Source organism: Engystomops pustulosus, chromosome 9 (genome assembly GCF_040894005.1).
Source record: "Engystomops pustulosus chromosome 9, aEngPut4.maternal, whole genome shotgun sequence".
In the NCBI taxonomy this organism is placed as follows: Eukaryota; Metazoa; Chordata; class Amphibia; order Anura; family Leptodactylidae; genus Engystomops; species Engystomops pustulosus.
In genome coordinates, this window is record NC_092419.1 from 90220591 (window position 1) to 90236690 (window position 16100).

General features: G+C 46.1%; 1 protein-coding gene across 7 annotated transcripts in view; it reads right to left on the reverse strand.

Moving 5' to 3' along the window:
• Positions 1 to 15385, reverse strand: part of STRBP (spermatid perinuclear RNA binding protein) — an 88886-nt gene extending 73501 nt beyond the window's left edge. For 4 of the 7 annotated variants that reach the window (XM_072125057.1, XM_072125056.1, XM_072125055.1 and 1 more), the window contains exon 1: positions 13612 to 13755. The gene's annotated coding sequence lies outside the window, so the exon portion shown is untranslated. Of the gene's footprint in view, positions 1 to 10688; positions 10711 to 11752; positions 11772 to 13611; positions 13756 to 15239 lie in introns of those variants that run through there. The other 3 variants (XM_072125052.1, XM_072125054.1, XM_072125053.1) reach the window with 3 other exon arrangements.
• Between the last annotated feature and the right edge of the window lie 715 nt (positions 15386 to 16100).

The window sequence follows — 16100 nt, forward strand, 5'->3', positions numbered from 1 at the left end:
GAAGGGCTCCGGGCTCCGTAGGTGTTAATGGAGCCTAGAGCCCCTCAAGGGTATAGGAATCAGATCAGATCAGATACTAGCAGATGGGGCACACACCAGTATGTTAGTGTGTTCGATGTACATTCCTTCAACCTGGTGGTAGATGTCCTTTAGTTGGAAGTATTACCTGCTGAGTTGGTGGGCATCTAACCACTTCACCCCCCCCCCCCCCAACAATGGACATGTCCTCCAGACACAAGATCACAGCCTACTCCTATTATTGCAGCTAAATGGGAAACAGACCCTGTTCTCTCAGCTCATGTGTAAGGGGAACCATCTCCGTAACTGGTGCTACACGTTCTCCATCCCCGCACCGTGACTTATAAGAGCACCTCTACGGACAATAATGTCTTAGTCTTCTCAGCCTTGGAGAATACGTCTCTTGTAGCTTTCCTGAAGGGATGAAAAGCATCTGTGTGACTGCAGTGTGTGCCCCGTGGATGTATTTGTAAATCCAGCTCAAGTTACATACGGAAAATCATCTATGTGCAAACCCCAGAGAAAAGAAAGTGCGCACCAACAAGCGCGGTGTCTAGTGGTTACTCATTTGTCAGTGCAGCCGGGGAGCGACTTCTGAAGCAGAAACAAAACACCGGCTCCGGGCGCTTCTCACAGAATAGACAAACCACGCGTCTGGAATGACAATCTGTTTTATAGGTGAGGGGAGAACAACAAAGCTTCAAGGGTGCCTCCAATTTACCTAGGCCAATCCTGACCAATGCTTACATGTTGTACGAAGGTAATATTGGAAGATTGTCCAAAATAAAAGACATTATAATCTGCTAATACTTAATGTTCGCATGACGGTCTAAGGAGGAAGCCAGAAATAGAAAAAAAAAAATCAGAAATCAGTAATGCAAAGACTTTCACATTGTATATCTGAGAGCTGCTTCAACTCCAACGCATCTAAAATCCCTACACACTCTATAGACTCGATGGCAAACCTTTTAGAGACCGAGTGCTCAAACTACAACCAAAAACCCATGTATTTTTCGTAAAGTGCCGATGGGACAATTTAAGCCATAACTTATTACTCACTGCCCTGTCACAGGTTTAAATTGTATAGGCACCCGAGGACACCAATACAGTAGAAAGAAGGAGAAGACATTTGGATTATCATATTAGCTTCCTTCTAGGGTCCTGGACTGCCTGGAACTGCAAGAGGCCTTGAGTGCTGTCTGGCAAGCTCTGTGCTGCGCTCTGAGTGCCCCCTCTGGCACCCGTGCCATAGGTTTGCCACCACTGCTCTATAGTATGCCCCCTCTACATTAAAAAAAAAGTCCAAAAGTAGAGACAATTGGAACCCACACAGGAACATGAGCCGCGATAGATTAGAGATTAACATCATTTTAAACCATTTAAAAAATAAAAAAGTACTGACCACACAACCGCTTTGAGGTGTACATAACTACAGATACAGGAGCGCTCTACTTACCAAGCGCTACCCCTACAACTCCCCTAAGCAATACAGGGTGCCAAGTGGCTGTTATGTGAGAATGAGGTAGGTAGCAGTCATATGGCTGTATGTCTGCTACATGTCGGCAGTCCAGATAGTTCTGGAGCGGAGTTTCCGTAATTCTATGACATTCATGATCCCAAAGAACGAAGATGTCAACCACCAGAGAGCCAAAAGCAAGACTCCATGGACATTTTGTTATCAAAACTGGTATATCCACTGAGCAGAAGGGCAACAAGCCAAAGATTTACACCCACTAACCCAACCTAAGCGGACTGCACTAAGAGGACCTGTATGGCTCCAAGAGATAAGGCAACTGTCCATGCTAGTGGTTCTCCAGCTAAATGCTAGGCTTCCGAAAGATGGAGCTGCTTTTATTCTAAAAAGTCAACCTCATCCTCCACCACCATTTTTCTTCTCCTTTCATAGCAATTGCTCTGCTTTACATCTAGCACAGTAAAGAACAATTATACATATACTCCCGCGTCCACATGTCTTCCGCTAGGATTCTCCATATTCTACTCACATCATGAATAACTACAAGTCACGTAGGGAAGACTACGAGTCGGGCCCCTCTCCAGGTACTTCATTTTCACAGCTAACAACTAGGTGGTAAACCCAAGAGTTCACAAAACTGGAAAATTCTACAAGCAAGAAGAATTATTCAGTGCATGAAGTGATGACTAGAAAAGTTCCAGAAACTTGGCCATAAGAGTTTGCTGCCGAGCAGCTGCCTGTCTGAACGTGATCCTGCGGATAATTGGCGCTGGCGATATCGCTGGGATTTCTTGCTGTGAAGGTGGGAGGAGGGCAGTGCGTTATTCACACTCTGGACACACAACATGGGGCAAATTAACAGAACTAGCAAAACCACATACAAAGTAGGATTTTTTTCAGATTGCTTATACGTGAAGATTTTTTTCCCAAAGTCCTTATCTTTGTAGTTTAGCGGGATGTGCCTAATTTATTAAACTCAAACTTATAGCAGCTTCAACAATGCAGCCATTTACTTCACCGGAAAAAAAAAATTGGGTTTTATTTTTTAATTTAATTTTCCCATATGTGAAGAACATTTCCTAAGAAGCATGTGGCAGAGAAATTATAAGGATGTCCATACATCAGGTAATTGTTATCTTGCTGATCATCTCCTAAAACTGAGCAGTTTTGATAATTAGAAGGAAAAAGAGGTCCTTATAATTGATAAGGAGCAGACACGTCAGGGGGATTTCTCCACAGTGCAATATGCAATACCCCCTAAATCCTCATAGATGGGAAGCACATGTCACCCCCTTATCCTCATAGACTGTAAGCTTTTGTGCCCCCCCCCTCATCCTCATAGACTGTAAGCTCTTGTGTCACCCCCTTATCCTCATAGACTGTAAGCTCTTGTGTCCCCCCCCCCCTCATCCTCATAGACTGCAAGCTCTTGTGTCACCCCCTCATCCTTATAGACTGTAAGCTCTTGTGTCACCCCCTTCATCCTCATAGACTATAAGCTCATTTGTCACTCCCTCATCCTCATAGACTGTAAGCTCTTGTGTCACCCCCTCCTCCTCATAGACTGTAAGCTCTTGTGTCAACCCCTTCATCCTCAGACTGTAAGGTCGCGTCACCCCCTTCATCCTCATAGACTGTAAGCTCTTGTGTCACCCCTCATCCTCATAGACTGTAAGCTCTTGTGTCACCCCCTCATCCTCATAGACTGTAAGCTCTTGTGTCACCCCCTCATCCTCATAGACTGTAAGCTCTTGTGTCACCCCTCATCCTCATAGACTGTAAGCTCTTGTGTCACTCCCTCATCCTCATAGACTGTAAGCTCTTGTGTCACCCCCTTATCCTCATAGACTGTAAGCTCTTGTGTCCCCCCCCTCATCCTCATAGACTGCAAGCTCTTGTGTCCCCTCCCCCTCATAGACTGTAAGCTCTTGTGTCACCCCCTTCATCCTCATAGACTGTAAGCTCTTGTGTCACCCCCTCCTCCTCATAGACTGTAAGCTCTTGTGTCACCCCCTTATCCTCATAGACTGTAAGCTCTTGTGTCCCCCCCCTCATCCTCATAGACTGCAAGCTCTTGTGTCACCCCCTCATCCTTATAGACTGTAAGCTCTTGTGTCACCCCCTTCATCCTCATAGACTATAAGCTCTTGTGTCACTCCCTCATCCTCATAGACTGTAAGCTCTTGTGTCACCCCCTCATCCTCATAGACTGTAAGCTCTTGTGTCACCCCCTCCTCCTCATAGACTGTAAGCTCTTGTGTCACCCCCTTCATCTTCATAGACTGTAAGCTCTTGTGTCACCCCCTCATCCTCATAGACTGTAAGCTCTTGTGTCACCCCTCATCCTCATAGACTGCAAGCTCTTGTGTCCCCTCCCCCTCATAGACTGTAAGCTCTTGTGTCACCCCCTTCATCCTCATAGACTGTAAGCTCTTGTGTCACCCCCTCCTCCTCATAGACTGTAAGCTCTTGTGTCACCCCCTTATCCTCATAGACTGTAAGCTCTTGTGTCCCCCCCCTCATCCTCATAGACTGCAAGCTCTTGTGTCACCCCCTCATCCTTATAGACTGTAAGCTCTTGTGTCACCCCCTTCATCCTCATAGACTATAAGCTCTTGTGTCACTCCCTCATCCTCATAGACTGTAAGCTCTTGTGTCACCCCCTCATCCTCATAGACTGTAAGCTCTTGTGTCACCCCCTCCTCCTCATAGACTGTAAGCTCTTGTGTCACCCCCTTCATCTTCATAGACTGTAAGCTCTTGTGTCACCCCCTCATCCTCATAGACTGTAAGCTCTTGTGTCACCCCTCATCCTCATAGACTGTAAGCTCTTGTGTCACCCCTCATCCTCATAGACTGTAAGCTCTTGTGTCACCCCTCATCCTCATAGACTGTAAGCTCTTGTGTCACCCCCTTCATCCTCATAGACTGTAAGCTCTTGTGTCACCCCTCATCCTCATAGACTGTAAGCTCTTGTGTCACCACCTCCTCCTCATAGACTGTAAGCTCTTGTGTCCCCCCCTCATCCTCATTGACTGTAAGCTCTTGTGTCCCCCCCTCATCCTTATTGACTGTAAGCTCTTGTGTCACCCCCTCATCCTTATTGACTGTAAGCTCTTGTGTCACCCCCTCATCCTCATAGACTGTAAGCTCTTGTGTCCCCCCCTCATCCTCATAGACTGTAAGCTCTTGTGTCACCCCCTCATCCTCATAGACTGTAAGCTCTTGTGTCACCCCCTCATCCTCATAGACTGTAAGCTCTTGTGTCACCCCCTCATCCTCATAGACTGTAAGCTCTTGTGTCACCCCCTCATCCTCATAGACTGTAAGCTCTTGTGTCACCCCTTCATCCTCATAGACTGTAAGCTCTTGTGTCACCCCCTCATCCTCATAGACTGTAAGCTCTTGTGTCACCCCCTCCTCCTCATAGACTGTAAGCTCTTGTGTCACCCCCTCATCCTCATAGACTGTAAGGTCTTGTGTCACCCCCTCATCCTCATAGACTGTAAGCTCTTGTGATCAGGGCCCTCATTCCTATTGTTCCATATGACTGTCTGTACTCTGTAATGTAATATTATATATGTATACGTCCCCTATAGTTTGTAAAGCGCTACAGAATATGATGGCACTATATACATGAAATGTACTTTTATTATGACATGGAGGGTAATGAAGGATTACACCCGGGCCTCTGCAGGCTGGTGAAATGAAGTGAAGGTCCGGCTCATCTGCTTTACTTGCGCTTAAATAGTTCCAGTAATTTATTTTGCAACAACCAATTAATCAAATCAGCAGAAGCCGCTAGAATTCTGTGTCTGAGCAATATGGTTACACGGATTAATCTAATTTCTCCAAGAGCAAGGAAGGTCAAGCGCACTGCACTCTGCACAACAATGTCTGGACACACTACATACTAATCATTGGGGTAAACCGGGGAGAAATAAGCCAAAAATCTGTAATATTACATATAAACATGAAGCTGCAGGGCACCACAGTCTCTCTTCTTGCATGGCGCGAGACAAGCACTGATCGCTCACTCGTGACATATCCTCAAGAACAATAGAATCACCATGAGAAGAAACAGATAATGGAAATGCACAGAGAAGAGTCATTTTTTGCCCGAGAGGAGTCAAGTTTAGAGGCTGCAGGGGGATAAGAATCATATCTTTAATGGTGATGGCGCTTTAGTGGGGGTTAAGATAGGCGACAGGACTCTCAATGAACTGATATTGACTGCTATTAGTATTTAACCCCTTAGGCTACATTCACACTGCCGTTGCCCGCCCGCCCGTACCGTAGCGGGCAACGGCAGTGCACGGGGAGAGGAGGAGGAGGTGAACGCAGCTCACCCCGCCCCTCTCCATAGAGATACATGGCGCACGGCGCCGTATTACGGGAAAAGATAGGACAGGTCTTATCTTTTTCCCGGCTACGGAGCGGTACGGTGCCGCCGTGCGCCCATTGGCGTCTACGGAGGACGTATATCGGCCGTATATACGTTCTCCATACGGTAGTGTGAATGTAGCCTAAGGCTAAATTCCCACAATGTTGTGTCACAACATTATTCAGTGTAGTCATACACACTCCTACAGATCTGTATGTGTGTGTCACATGGAAGCAGGTCCTATTCCTGTCCGTATTTGTGGTTTAAGCCCTTCCATAGGAGACAAAAGAGGACAAAATACAAGCAAAGGATCCGTTGTTTTCAGCCCAACTGTATGCACGTAGCGCAAGGCCCTATTCACACGGCCGTAATTGTGGCCACGGTGTGGTCACCGCATGGTGTCTCATTGAACTGTGACCGATATGTGTGGCGTCTTGAGAGGGGAGAGGTGAGGAGCACTCGCTCCCCTCCCTTTGCCTCCCAGTTGTGTGCTGCGGCCCGGTAAATGTAACCTTAGACACATTCCGCATACGAGGTTCATGGATTTGGGTACGATCAGACAAAGACAACATTTGGATGGAGTAGCTTCCGTTTCCCACCATACAATGGATTTGCATGTGATAAAACTTCCTATAAGCTTTGGGTTTGCGTTATTTACCAGTATCCCTGGCTCACAGTTACAGTATATCGATAAGGAAGGATGACATAAGACACAGAGAGATCAGACAGTAACATACACTAAGTGCCATTTCTCTCCACCAGCGATGACTATTTATTAGATAATTCCTGTAGACATAGAGCAGATGAAGCAGTGCTGCGCACACATTGCCATTCTCTGGCAGGAAAGAATTCAAGGAACTCTATAAAACATACTACTGTTCCATTGTCCGGAGGAGACGGATAGCTTCACGAGGAACGGCTACAAAGACTAAACAAACACTGCCTTTAATGAGGCGGAAGCCATGGCAATGCTATGTGTGGAGCGTGGGCAGTGTCCTCCTCAAAGTATTAATGTGCAATTTTCTTTTTTTATCAAATAAATCTTCTAAAGACTTGTGGAGCATGACATCATTTGTCTACTAAGTAATATTCACACCACTTTAACCTGCTCTAGTATCAAATAAGCATCCACTGACACCATGGCTAGAGGTCCCATAGTGATTAGCCTCACTTACGTGTGCAGCTCCACACCAGTACCTGCACAACAGCTAAGCTGAGAGACAGGGACTCCTTGCATCACATCGCAGTAAGACACAAGGACTCTCCATCAAGTGCACCTTGCTCAGCCTGTTGGATCGGATAAGCATATGGATCATTTTTCACAGGCTGAACATGTCCTGCTCCAGGGTTAGGCAGGACCAGAGCAGTGTGTGCGATTGCTATACTGCCTGGCCATAGCCTATCCATGGCAAAGAAAATGAAGGCTCTCCCTCAGCGCCTGGAGGGATTTGGCGCGTGCGAACAAACTACCCCAATATACAGATATAGACTCGGACAGCGCTCATAATAGAAAATCGCTCACATGTCTATGTGGATGGATGGATCCTATTAGAGCACCAGTAACATAAGGGCTATAAGCGCTTCTGTCATCTCCGTGCAGCTTGTTCTTCGCTTATGAAAGTGACAAGTGAAAATCGCCTCCATTACTGCTCTTGCAGGTATGTTAAAAAGTATAAAAGGTCATTGCCCAAAAGTTCATTTCTGATCAGAAGAATAGTCTACAGCCGTCATCCTCCTTGCTCATTCCAGAAGGTCCCTGTTCCTCTACCAGAAAATTCTCTGATTAAATACACTGCATGATATTAACAGGTTTTATACATTGGATCTTATCAACATGTCCCCGCGTGTTCAGATTGTGCAGAATATTTTGGGGAAATTTCACTATAGAAAATTGTGTGCGACTGGAGAAACGACGTCACGCCGACTTGTCCGAGCGGAGATCTGCGCGTCACCCGGCTGCAGTGACATTTCCCGCTCCGTGCCATTACACGCAGGTCAGGACAGGACAAGGGAGACGATTACTTATTGTTAATGTAACTCAGGGTCGGCCTGCAGAAAAAACGAGTAAATTGCAATGGCACCCAGGAGGCCTGCCGGAAAATGGTTGCTGCGTCCTGTGCCGGCACATAATGACTTGTTAACCCTTACTGACACAGGAGCTGCAAGTAACATGTGGAAAGGACATCTTTACCTCCTTGTCATTGTACGTGGTGATAGGAGCATATAATCAGATTATTTCCTGAAAAGCAACGTCTCCTCGCGCTCTAATCTGGGACTACGTATCATTCCCAACATCTAGGGACTCATGCACATGAGCCTATAGCCACTATTTCAACTAATAGCAAACTGTCCCATGTAGTTCTATTAGCTCATACACACTGTCGTGGTTTGCCCTGTGTATAAGTTGGACTCATTTGTTTTTAAGAAAAACGGATTTTAAAATTGCGCAATGGCATAGAAAGATTAAAAAAAAAAACGGAGTAGATCCTGCTCCACAGTATTGTAGTGTGCTTGGTTTACAATCCTTCATCCTGGTGGTAGATGTCCTTTAATGGATGTATTTCACTGACGAGACACCAAGCATCATAGCAATATATGATGAAGAGTTCCATTTTTGCTGACCCATAATCATGAGGACTCCTTGCATTATATATGACTTTAATCCCTCTAGTGCCATCCTCAGCACCGGGTGAGCCCGCCCCCCCCCCCCCCCAAGACATGCACTCGGGGCAATAAATATATCAAGTAATGTTGCATGTTGTCGCAATGTAAAAGGTTGAAGCTGGCTGGAGATCTGCAGCAAATTCTGCCGCTAGGCCAGTGGTTCTCAACCTTTGTAATGCTGTGACCCCGCAATACAGTTACTCATGTTGCGGTGACCCCAAACCATGCGATTTTCAGTAAAAATGCAATAAAATCCTTGCTACAAAGGCTTTAGGCGACCCCTGTGTTTTGGTCGTTCAACCCCTGCTGGGGTCACGACCCACAGGTTGAGAACCACTGCGCTAGGCGCAACATAAACCATCCGATTCTCATCTGCAAAGTTACGAGAGGGGCAGAACACCGCACCCCTGCTTATTAGCCGTTTCAGAATTTGGACAGAGCCACATGTGGCTTTGCTAGTAGTAGGATTTAGCAGGGTGTCACACCACAACCAGTCACCTATAAATAACCTATGTAGATGGAAGTCTATACTAATTCTGCTCAAAGGAAACCTCATTAATGACCTGACCATTTCCCCGAGGATAAGTAGGGCCTCACACATATCAAATTAGTTACAAGTCTATTCCATTCATCTTGATTTTCCCCAGTTTGTGTATAGATGAGTACAAGACACATTCAGATGGATTCACAGTCTAAAAACAAATCCCAAAAGGCGGCATAAATGAAAAGCGGGGAGTTTTTTTTAAGGATGACTGTGATCGAGCGTTCATTAGTTGCTGGCAGGGATGTTGCACACGGGGTATTATGATGGGCATACGTCTCATACACCATCTGTTGTTTTTGGTTGTTTTTAGCGATCAAGCAGGATTTTAGGTAGTAATCCACAGTGATCCCAGCACCAAGACCACAACGCTGACACCACAGACACCTCAGCCAAGGGCACAGTTACCTCTGTGTACCTCTGGCCAAGAAGCCCCCCCCCCCCCCCCACTGAGCTGCACATCAAGATTCATAGACTCTCATGTACATGCCATATTTCTTTTTTTAGACTGCTATATTTTGATAGACTAGCAGACATCCAGCAACAGCAGTGCTGAACCAGGAAATAACAAAGTGCAAGCAGATTGTACATGCTATTCTAACTGCAAACAGCAGGATATAGAGCAGGAGGAGCTGAGCAGATTCTACATAGTGTCCTATCTGCAGGCAGCAAGTTATAGAGCAGGATGAGATGAGAAGATTGTACATAGTGTCTGATCTGCAGGCAGCATGTTATAGAGCAGGAGGAGATGAGAAGATTCTACATAGTGTCCTATCTGCAGGCAGCATGTTATAGAGCAGGAGGAGATGAGAAGATTATACATAGTATCCTATCTGCAGGCAGCATGTTATAGAGCAGGAGGAGATGGGCGCAGATTATACATAGTGTCTGATCTGCAGGCAGAGTTATAGAACAGGAGGAGCTGAGCAGATTGTACATAGTGTCCGATCTGTAGGCAGCATGTTATAGAGCAGGAGGAGCTGAGTAGATTAAAGAGAATCCTATCTGCAAGTATATTGCGATCAGTCATTCACAGATAAAATTTCCTGGCTAAAAAGTAAACACTAGGAAATGTTCATTAAAGTTTTTTTTGGTTTTTCAGACTACGGGATCCAGGGTCCCCACTAATGAAGAATTCCAGGAATTGCCTGCCACATAAGCCATCACACCAGCCACTGACTTCTATTGGTGATGATGATGATGATGATGGAAGGCTTAGGTAACAATATAGGTAATGTTAGGTACCACACTACTGACAGTCCCAGCAGTGGATCAAGCATTCATTCACACTATACAGCATATATGTCTGTATTAACAAGCAATGATCCATATCCCATCCCTGTCCCATCCAGCCATGGCAAACGCAGCGTTAAAAAGGTGACAAATTATTTACAGTACAAGAGTCTTCTAATCCTGGCAGGTTATTATACAACACAAGTATTCACATGACGAGCCCAGCTTTTACTGAGGAAGCAGCGTGCAACTAATAGACGCTAATGTAACATCCAAAATAAAATAATTACACGGATCAAACTTGGTAAAAAGATATCGCTCCCGCTGCTGGCAGCTGCACAAGGGAAACCCACACATCATGGCGGATCACTTACAGCAAACGTGTCAGTCATCCATCACATCCTAAGAAAAGACGTACATCATCTTCCAGACGTCCCTGTGGAAGTTTGGCCGGACGCAGGAGTAACGTAGCCGGATCCCATACAATGAGCACGGAGCAGGTTACTTAACATGAACATTATGCAAATATCAGCGACATCTGGAGCCATCATCATGCCTGCAGCTCTAGCGCCGGGCAATGCGTCTCACCACAAACAAGCAGAAATCCAGGGGTTAAAGAGACGCTAATAAATAGTGTTGTCGTCTGAAGTGTCAGTCCTTCTGCTTGTGACATGGGGGGCTGCTCGGCCTCCCTCACATATGTTCTGCGGTAATTGGATTACGAGGAATAGCTTCCTAAAAGGTATAATTGTCTTCCATCTCTCCCCGGCTGTGACTTACCCTGTTATTACAAAATTCTGGGCTATAGGAACACACAATAGACATATTACAGCGGCTAATAAGACAACGGGCAGCTCTGTAATATCTGTACTGTGACCCCCGGATATATTATTACACGGTAATGGTGGAATAAGTAATGCATAGACATCAATAGGTGGAGAGCAGGCATCACCACCAGCAAATAAATGCAATAGACAACATATAGAGATCTAGTAAATATATATATATAATACACCACTACTATCCAGTGTAAACCTATAGGTTGTAGAGATAGCCTGCTTTATAAAGTGTGAAAAACTCTACACAATACACAGCAGTGTGAATGCGGCCATACAATACAGGTAAACATTGCTGGAATAGGAGCATTGTCTCCCGATAATGTACATATATGTGCATTTCATAGATTATAGATATCCTTTATGGAGATTTTGGATTCTGTACTGTATAATAAACTCCGCAGCGCTTGCTACCTCCCCCACTAAATTCCCAATTCGGCACAGAGATAAGAGGTGATGAGAGAGGAAAAACAGGTCACCAAGACCAAAAAGTGGAGAGATAAAGCCAGGAAAAACTACAACCAGCACATCGGCCGGTAACTAATTCATTACATATCAGAGGAAAGATCAGGACCAGCCGCTCAGACCCCGTCCAAACTTACAGAACTGGCCGGATCAGTCCGGAACCCTCAGTAGTGAAGTTTTCTGGAGACAACACAACAGTATATACACACGTAACTTCAAAGAGTGCGGAGATGAATGAGATCACACATAGGCACCTTTAACACACCGAGCTCATAGCAAAAGTAATGAACAGGTTAGTCCAGCAACACAATGTGACAGCAGCAAAGGAATTACATGGAGATAAGAAACAACTGACAAGTAAACAGCATAGACACAAAGGTATACAAAGTATAAAGGGGAATATACCACTACATGGGGGCAGCGTCACATAGACACACAGGTATACAGAGATGTACACGGGGGCAGCGTCACATAGACACACAGGTATACAGAGATGTACATAGGGGCAGCGTCACATAGACACACAGGGATACAGAGATGTACATAGGGGCAGCGTCACATAGACACACAGGGATACAGAGATGTACATGGGGGCAGCGTCACATAGACACACAGGTATACAGAGATGTACACGGGGGCAGCGTCACATAGACACACAGGTATACAGAGATGTACATAGGGGCAGCGTCACATAGACACACAGGGATACAGAGATGTACATGGAGGCAGCGTCACATAGACACACAGGTATACAGAGATGGACATGGGGGCAGCGTCACATAGACACACAGGTATACAGAGATGTACACGGGGGCAGCGTCACATAGACACACAGGTATACAGAGATGTACATGGGGGCAGCGTCACATAGACACACAGGGATACAGAGATGTACATGGAGGCAGCGTCACATAGACACACAGGTATACAGAGATGGACATGGGGGCAGCGTCACATAGACACACAGGTATACAGAGATGTACACGGGGGCAGCGTCACATAGACACACAGGTATACAGAGATGTACATAGGGGCAGCGTCACATAGACACACAGGGATACAGAGATGTACATGGGGGCAGCGTCACATAGACACACAGGGATACAGAGATGGACATGGGGGCAGCGTCACATAGACACACAGGTATACAGAGATGTATATGGAGGCAGCGTCAGACACACAGGGATACAGAGATGTACATGGGGGCAGTGTCACATAGACACACAGGTATACAGAGATGTACATGGGGGCAGCGTCACATAGACACACAGGTATACAGAGATGGACATGGGGGCAGCATCACAGACACACAGGTATACAGAGATGTACATGGGGGCAGCGTCACATAGACACACAGGTATACAGAGATGTATATGGAGGCAGCGTCAGACACACAGTTATACACAAAGGAAATATCCCACTACATGGAGCCAGAATCAGAGACACAAAAATATACAAAATAAACGGATGTAAATGGAGCAAACATCACATAGATACAGAGATGTACATGGAGCCTGTATCACATAGATAAACAAGTACACAGAGATTTAGATGGTGGCCTGAATTGGCAGTATCCAGAAGGAGAACTCTTACTTCCCGACCACAGAATTACATACAAAAAGTATAAAGAGTATACAGAGGTAAAAAACAGGGAGCCAGCATCACATAAACAAATACGTATACACAGATGTGCATTCAACCGCTGTCACATAGACGCACAAGTATACAGAGTTGTAGGTGTAGGCAGTATCACACAGAGAGAGAGAAAGAGATGGAGCAAGTATCACAGAGACACACAAGTATACAGAGTATAGAGTATACAGAAATGTGGATGCAGCCAGTATCACATAAACACACAAGTATACAGAGATGTGGATGCAGCCAGGGTCACATAGACGCACAAGTATACAGAGATGTGGATGCAGCCAGTATCACACAGACACACAAGTATACAGAGTATACAGAGCTGTGGATGCAGCAGCTTTCCATCAGGTACCTGGGCTCATTCTCCATTCATTCTCCCAGCTCCTCTCAGCACAGTCTGTCCCGCAGCAGCAACGTGAGAAGTGACTGGAGTCGGAGGGACACCATCTGGCAGACCTGCTGGGGGGCCCACAGCGCATGTGCATGGGGCGAGAACAAATCCCTATTCATGAAGAGGTGCTCAAAAGGAGTCCAAGCAAACAAGTCTGGACCAGGGAGGGCTGACCACACAGCACAATGCACGTTACATGACCCCCAGCTACAGCACAGCACAGGGGGGGGGGAAACGCTGCACATACACAACCAGGACTACTCATGGAAGGACGGACGCTGGGGGGGGTATCTGTGTATTATCTGCAGAAACCATAGCAACATTATCCTACAACAACTAAGTAGATAAACAGCACAAAGCACCGGGACCATGTGCACGAACAACACAACACACAGGAGATATACACTAAATAATGTATAGGAGAAAGATGGGAAGGAGATAGATACTGTGCACAGGCGAGGAGATAGATGCTCTACATAGATAGATATGAGATATGAAAGATTGATAGATACTGTACATAGATATGAGATGAGGAAATATGCTGTACATTGATATGAGATGATAAAGATAGATAGATACTGTATATAGATGCAGATAGATATGAGATGGGAAGGAGATATAGACTGTGCATAGGTGAAGAGATAGACATTTTATATAGATAGATATGAGACGTGAAAGATTGATAGATACTGTATATAGATGCAGATAGATGAGATGGGAAGGAGATAGATACATTGATTCATGTATAGATGATAGATACAGTACATAGATAAGGCAAAGGGAAAGAATATAGATCCTTTAGGTATGAAACACGAAGGAGAGAATACAGTAAATAGATGGATCAGATAGAAATGGATACATATGTTATTGATAGGCGATAGATATGATCTATAGAGCAGATATAACATGTAGAATGATAATCACTGCCTGCACGTAGATGAACTCTCTTTGGGGTCACCCTCAGGTACCCGCTATACATCTCAGGGAGACCCCGTTATTAGTAGAGAGCCCCTTTTGCTGGATTGTACATTAGATAGAAGTGATCCATCATCTTCTATCACACAAGTTACTCCATGACCTTAAAAGTGCTGCTGACAGGACTACCCAAAAACTTCTCCCCTCTGCACACTGCTGCGCATCACTGAGGGTCACAGCAGCCCAAGGACAACCTCTGCCTGGAGAGAGTGCTGGGGAAGAGCAGGCTGTGTACTGCGCTGTGGCATAGGTTGGTGCAGGTCTCCGGGCAGTGAGGGGTTACACGCAGGTTGTGCTGCATTAAGCACCTGCAGAGCAGCACTCCCCGGCGTGTAATGAGAGGAGCACAAAGGCTCAGAGTAAGTTGTGTCACTGCGGCTCATCCCGCACACCCATCCCACATGCGCAGCGCCCCCGCTACATGGATAATGCGGGCACAGGGCTCCCATACACACACAGCGGCAGCGGCTCCCTCACACCGAGCCGGACCGGTACCGCACTCAGGAGCACAACTCTCTACATGCGTTATCCCTCATCTTTAGAGCGGGGGCTCACACCTCCCCCCTCCCCTCTGCCGGGATTATATTCCCCCGCCCCCCTGCGGTATTAGTTACCGGTCTCCCGGTGATGATGATGATGCTCCTCCGCCGCCTCCTCCTCCTTATCCTCCTCACACACACACACACAGCAAGCCGGGCGCGAGCCAGAGCGCAAGGAGCACGTGACCGCACCGCCCGCCCCGATTGGCCGCGAGCAAACCCCCGGCAGCCACGCCCCTCATCGTCCTCCTGTACCTGAGCCGGGGAGCGCGCGCTGGGCAGGCACCTGAGCCGGGGGCGCGCCTCGGGGGTGAGCGCGCGCGCGGGGCAGCACCTGAGGGAGCAAAGCTGGTGCTGCCCTCTATATACACATTACACCCGGCTCTCTCCCGCCGGACTGTGTGTGTTATGTATTCACTACAGTATCACGTTTATTAATGTACTTGTGCTCCTTTTCTGTCTGACTTTGCACCAAAAAAGAACATGAAAACTGCGTGTACACGTATTTATAAAGTGTTTGCGCCAATATTGTGTCACAAAATTCTGCATATAACGTGGCGTTCCAGACTGTGCGCCACATTTATTACCGCGACTCAGAAGAATTGTGTTGCACGCTGTATATCAAAGGTGCACCAAAAGAAAAAAGAAGATGCGCCCTTCCCGCGCAGTGCAGGGTGCGCCAGATTAATGAAGATGTGCGCCAGTATTCAATAATCTGCCGCACCCTTCACATTAGAGAAGCAAACTGCATATAGTACATATTACTCTACTTTTGATAAATCTGGACCATTTTGTTAAAAAAAAAAACACACGTTTTTAGTCACTGAGGAAATAAATCTTCAGAGGCTAGTGAAAAATAAAAGATATGAGTGCTTGAACGTAAAGAGAGGGTCTGGCATTAGAAAAACAATAGTGTTTTTACAGAAACATACAAAT